The sequence below is a fragment of the Galeopterus variegatus genome, unplaced genomic scaffold (assembly GCF_000696425.1).
Source record: "Galeopterus variegatus unplaced genomic scaffold, G_variegatus-3.0.2 Scaffold20230, whole genome shotgun sequence".
NCBI lineage: Eukaryota > Metazoa > Chordata > Mammalia > Dermoptera > Cynocephalidae > Galeopterus > Galeopterus variegatus.
This window is the reverse complement of record NW_007746341.1, coordinates 8678-14841: the sequence shown is the minus strand read 5'-3', so window position 1 is coordinate 14841 and position 6164 is coordinate 8678. Positions and strand designations below refer to the sequence as shown.

The window sequence follows — 6164 nt, the reverse complement described above, 5'->3', positions numbered from 1 at the left end:
GTTCATGGAAAGATTCTCACTATCTTTCAGTTCTATTTTTCCATGAACTTTTTGAAGTACCCTTGTATTCCCCCAGATTCCCCTTACAAGACTTCAGGTTTTCCATTTCTCTCAAATGCCCAAACCAGCCAAGCCAACTGCCACAGATATCAGGAGGGACCATCCCTGAGCCAAGTTAACTGAACCACACTGTGCTGCCCACCCTGGACCCAGGGCCCTGTGCCCCTGTCTGGGGAATGGTTCTGCCCAGAGCTGGGGGAGGGCAGCAGTCAGGGGGTACTGACTATAGCTGAGAAGTAAAATCCAGAGGCAGGGAGCCAAGCTCAGTAGTTTGAGTCAAGAATATCAGATGCCACAGAAGCCCTTAAGACATGAAATTCTAAGTGTACATGAGTAATGGACAGAAACAGAAAATTTCAATACTTTGACACAAAGTCAATTTCTCATTCACAAGAAATCCCAAATATGTGTTGGCGATGGGCCGTTGGCCCATATCTCCAAGTGATCATCTAGGACTCAGGCTCCTTTGGTCCTNTTTAGATGTCAGACTTCCTGACAGTGACATCTAGTGTGTGCTCTAACAGAGTTTTGAAGTCAGGTTGCTGTTGCAGAAGGCAGGAAGACCCATGAGAAATATGGCAGAAGAGGTTGGTGGGAGAGCAGCAGCTGACGTGGGATCCTGAAACACACACACACACTGACCGAAGATGCTCAGTCCATGAAAAGCACTGGAAAGTTACTGGGCCGCAGACAGGGAAAGCTGAGTGCGGGAGCCAGGGAGGAAACATTTCACCATCAATGGGACAAGTTAGGGAAATGGAGGGACCTGGACAGAAACACAAGCAAGATGTGAGCAGCACAGGGGCCCTACCCAGGGTCATGCACGGCAAGGGAGCCCCAAGGGCTTGAGTGACTGCTGGCTTTCCTTTAAGCTTTTGGCAACATAGAATTTGGTAAGAAAAACTGTGCTTATTTTTTGACCTCGAGTCTGAGAAAGAATGAGAAACTGAGAATGAGAAGACTTCCAGCTTTGTGAAGAGATTAAAGAATCTTTACCTATATCGAAAATAAGAAATAACAAAGAAGAGTATAGTGTGTATAGAGTATAGTGTGATGAGAGGGAGACCAGGGTCCCACATCGCTGGTGGAAAATTTCCATTAGCAAATCTTGGATTGCTGGAGGGCCCTGGTGGTGCCTGGGTTTCTCTTTTATTTCAGTTACTTTGGTAGAAGAGAAGAAAGCCAAGGCAATNGGGCCCTGTGCCCCTGTCTGGGGAATGGTTCTGCCCAGAGCTGGGGGAGGGCAGCAGTCAGCGGGTACTGACTATAGCTGAGAAGTAAAATCCAGAGGCAGGGAGCCAAGCTCAGTAGTTTGAGTCAAGAATATCAGATGCCACAGAAGCCCATAAGACATGAAATTCTAAGTGTACATGAGTAATGGACAGAAACAGAAAATTTCAATACTTTGACACAAAGTCAATTTCTCATTCACAAGAAGTCCCAAATATGTGTTAGCGATGGGCCGTTGGCCCATATCTCCAAGTGATCATCTAGGACTCAGGCTCCTTTGGTCCTGTGCCCCTCTTCCCACCCCTATTCAGCTCCTGGTTTCTGAGGACATCGCCTCAGTCTGCAGCAAGCCATCAGGGAAGGGCACGAGTGGTCACACGTGGAAGTCTAGATGTGCTAGTCGGAAGTGCTGCTTGGACTGCTTGGCCAGCACTGTCCCAGGCCATTCAGAACTGCAAGGGGCTGGGAAATGCAGTCGAGCTGTGTGCTCAGGAGGAAGAGTCTGGGTTTAGAGACTTACCTGAGAGAGAGCTGTGAGTTTGGCAATGAAGATGTCACTGGTGATGTTGGTCTAGGGTCTGGTGGGCTGAAGCTGATGGCAGAGAGCTGGATGTGGATGGTGTGGTAGTAGGGGAAAGGGGGGGGGTGAGTGTGGTCTAGGCAGAAAGGCTTGTAAGTGGTCCTGAGGGGAGGCCCTGACCTGGGCCAGCCTTGGTGTGAGCAGCCCAGGTGCTGCAGAAGGCACAGACCAGAGGAGTGAGGAGCACTTGCAGCACTTACAGCTGCAGGTCTTGCTTTGTGAGGGGTTAGGGAATCTAGGGCTAGTTCTGAGTTTGCCCTTAAAAAATTAGCCTCAATTTATGCTATGAAGATGATAGTGACCACTAGACAAAGTTTCTACATGTTCTCATCAATACAAGACTATGGGAAACCCAATGACACAGGTTGGGAGCGCATCGCCAGGTAGTGGAGCCTCCTCGTGGAAGGAGGTGGGGGGAGGTAGGGTGTGGAGGGAGGGTGAGCCCTGCAGTCTTTGCCAGGTTATTGTCCCTCGGGTGGGCAGACAGAGCCAGATAGCATCAGACCGGCACTGGAACTGTGGTGAGGACAGGTGAACCCACAGGAACAGCAAAGCCTGAGACCCCACTCCAGATTTTGTACCAAATAGCAGTTTCTGCTTTTGAAGACACGCTCTTTCCTGTGAATCTGGCCCCAGGCTCTACCTGCCTCACTTGCCAGTATTAAGACAAAGAAGTGTCGATTAAAGGACCTCAGAGTTGGAAGGAAGCCACCTTGAAGGCCTTCTAGCTACTCTTCATCCTCTGCACCTGCCACTTTGGATCTGCAGCACCTCACTCCTCCTCCAGCTTCTGTTCAAACCCTCTAAAAACAGAATTCAGTGCCTCCAAAAGGCCACTGAAAGGCAGCTGTAAAAAAAAAAAAAAGGCAGCTGTAAGCATGAGAAAGCTGAGCTGATGTTCACCTTGTTTGTGGCATTTGGCTTTGGGTTGCCACGTTTAAGTCACAAGACTCCTTCAAAATATCAAAGAAAGTTATTTTAGGAGCACCCATATCAAGGATTCACTAACCTTAAATATTAACTGAATTGATTTTCGTGTGAAATATTCTGTGATATTGTACTACAGTGCATCATTTATTCGACCATTCAACAAATGTATTAAGCACCTGCCAGGCCATCCCTGGGTACTCTCTAGGCTACACCTGCAGGTGCAGTGATGAATAAGGAAAGTCACTTCCCTTGAGGGGCTCACACTTCCCAGAGGGACACTGACATGTGCCCAGCTAATTATAAAAATAAGACAGCACAGGAAAGCAGGACCTCAACACGGGCAAGTCTGGAGGACTGAATGTGCTGGTGTGACAAGAAGCAGTGAGCACATCTGTGTGGTTGGAATGTCACATGCATGCTGGGGGCTCTGGAAGTTGTATTTCTTCTCTCAGAACTGGAAGTTCTTCATCACTTCTATAGCAGAACTGGGAGTTACGTTTGGTCAAGATTTTTTTCCTACAGAAGAAAGGAAATCTGGTGCCCAGAGCAGGTGAGTTTCTTGTCCAGCGTCAGATCAGTGGAGAGAAAGGAACTCAAACACAGCTTGGCAGCTCCCCTGCACTTCTCCACCTTTCCACGTTACCTGCACTACCCACCCACAGTCAAGCTCCTCAGGAGGACGTTGGTCTCAGGAACCTTAACAGACCTGCACACACAGGGCAACAGGTCACAGTCCTCGCAACCACTGGGGAGGAATATGTGCTCCTTGCACTGTGTGTCACCTAATCATAGCAGCACCCCTGACAGTAGGTGTAAAATGCAGCATCTCAAGGGTGACGGTGTTTGTGTCCAGCTGGCTGGCTGGTCTGGAGCTGAGATGCCACCCCAGGCTCTCTGACACCGCAGCTGGTCTCTCTCCAGCTGTACATCGCCCCTCTCCCTGTCACTGCCCACACTCAGCCGAGACCAAGTCCTGCAGCTCCTAAGCCATCTGACACACTGCATCTGCAACCTACTGCCTCTTTTATAAAGGACATCAGGCCAGATTTTTGAGGAGCCTGTAAATGAAGCTAAAGAGGTTGGATTTTTCATAGGAGTAAGGAGAAAGACTCGACTTTTAGAAACATTACAAAAGGGACTATTTGGAGAAAGAAGCCAGGAGAGAGAGGAAGCATGGAGGTGGGTCAGGAGCACTGCTGTCAGCAGGAAGGAGACACCCTAAGAGTGCTTCAGGGATATGCTCCAGTGTTTGGTACCTGAGCGGGTCAGATTTGTTTTTGCTGTCATTTAAGAACTGATCTTATTTGGATACTGACTGAAGGAGTTTAATTTGTAATCAAGATGGAATTCACAGTATCTTGTTATGTTCACACTTAAAATGTACATCTCTATGAGCAGAAATTTGCAAATACATGTAAACATACCTTACTTTCCAGTCCCCGTGCAGGACTCTCAGGATGTTAGCTGAAACCAAGCCTACACGGATTGTCCCTATCTTCCAGATGTGAGGACCACCTCAATGTCATCCCAGGGATCCATTCCTCCCATGCTGCAACTGCCTAGCATTTTACAAGGTACCCTGCTTCTTACCCACTTAAACTACTCTTCAAGTTGATTAGAAAAACTCTTCATAGGAAAACAAAGGAAAGGAAAGGCATTGTGTTATCTTATCCGGGCTGCCAACCCTAGTTACCTGACTGGAGGCATGCCAGGCCAGGGGACAAATGGCATGGGTGTCTGTCCTCCTGGGGTACAGTGGGAGGTGGGTAGTTAGCTGGCACAGGCCCAAGCCTGGAGGAGGGTGAGGCGGGACCGCGTGGGTGTGGGCAGGTGCAGAGTTGACGGGGAAGTTGAGGTTGTAGGTGGGTGGAGGTGGGTGGAAGCTGACAATGGGGGGTGGGAATGGTGGGCATAGGGAAGGAGGCTGGGGGAGAGGGCTCAGGCGGTGGAGCTGGTTGGGGGGATAGATGTGGGGTGGTCAAGAATGTGAGCAGGCGGGCTGTGGGCAGGGACGTGGTGCCGTAGCAGGAGTCTCCAGCTTCATCACTGACTGCAGGCTTTGATCGCCTTCTCCAGACATGTAGGAGCTAGGGTGGACATCCCAGTTATGCAGCTGTGGCAGGGAGGAGCAGCAGGGACAGGTGAACCAGAGCTGGGTGGGCCGGAGCAGGAATCTGGACCTTGGGAGGTCATGGGCATCCACTGGGCCGGTGGCTCAGCCTTGCCTACAGCAGCGGCCAGGGAGGGCTTCCAGTCAGGATGCAGGTGGGCTGGGGACAATGGTGGGGAGTGGCCTCAATTTGGGGGATTTTAGGTGATGGCAGTTCTGCTGCTCTGTTCTCTTCTTTGGGAGACGGTTTCTTGGGCCGTTGTGCTCACTGCTGCTGCTCTGGGCTGACTGCTGGGAGCCCTTCTGTTGGGGCTGGAGTGACGTGGGACCCTGAGACGGTTGTGGCTCTTGTACTGGTGGCACTTGTGGTGTAGACTGCAGCAGTGGGGCTGCTGCCACTGGTGAGGGGTGTGAGGAGGCATCTGTTGTTTTCTTAGTGAGCAAAGATCCAGGATTTGGTGGCAGAGGTCTTCTGAAACGTCAGCAGGGATGTCTTGAGGAACCTCACTCGCCGTCTCCTGGACATGGATCTAGAGGTCCACTCCTGTATTTCAGACTTGCACAAACGTCCTGCGAGATAACCCCACTGCTACTGCTATCATCTCTGTGACAAGATGGTGTAGAGACTGTCATTTACAACTGTCCATGCCATTTGAACGGACTTTCAAATTTCCTTTTTATCACCTTTGAGTTGTTTTGTATATTTGAGTAGAAATTAGTATGGATGTACTCCCTATAAATCAAACTTTATGGCCTGTTGTAAGATTCTCTCCAGAGCCATTTCTTCTTCCTTTGGGTCACCTCCAAACTGGCCAAATCATTTAGTAAACTATGAGCTGTTTTGATGATATCTTTACATTTTTTTGGCATTTCTTCTACTTTCCCAGCCAGAAATAGACAACAAGCTCCTGTCACATATCTTGGTAACTGCTTGAGGAAATGAAACATACAAAGCCATGAAAATAAATCATTTCCAGTTGCCAGGGTATCATAATGTGGTTCAAAACGTGTGCCCACATCAAAGATGACCCGAGCCACCTCTCGGACAGACCAGGCCTCAGTGGCTGGATCAAGTCCTTCCAGTTGTGAGGGTGTGTGATCCAAGTCTTTCTTATCCCACTGCCAACATGGTTTTGTGTGTCCAAGCCTTGCTGAATGGCTTGAATTTTCTTTTCTTTTTTTTTTTTCCTTTTTGTCTTTTTTTTTTTACTGACTGGTAACGGGATCGCAACCCTCGGTGTCGCACCCGTACCA

General features: G+C 49.3%; 1 pseudogene; it reads right to left on the bottom strand.

The window, feature by feature from the left end:
• Nucleotides 1-4462: 4462 nt before the first annotated feature.
• LOC103583172 overlaps nt 4463-6164 on the bottom strand; it is a 3195-nt pseudogene continuing 1493 nt past the window's right edge.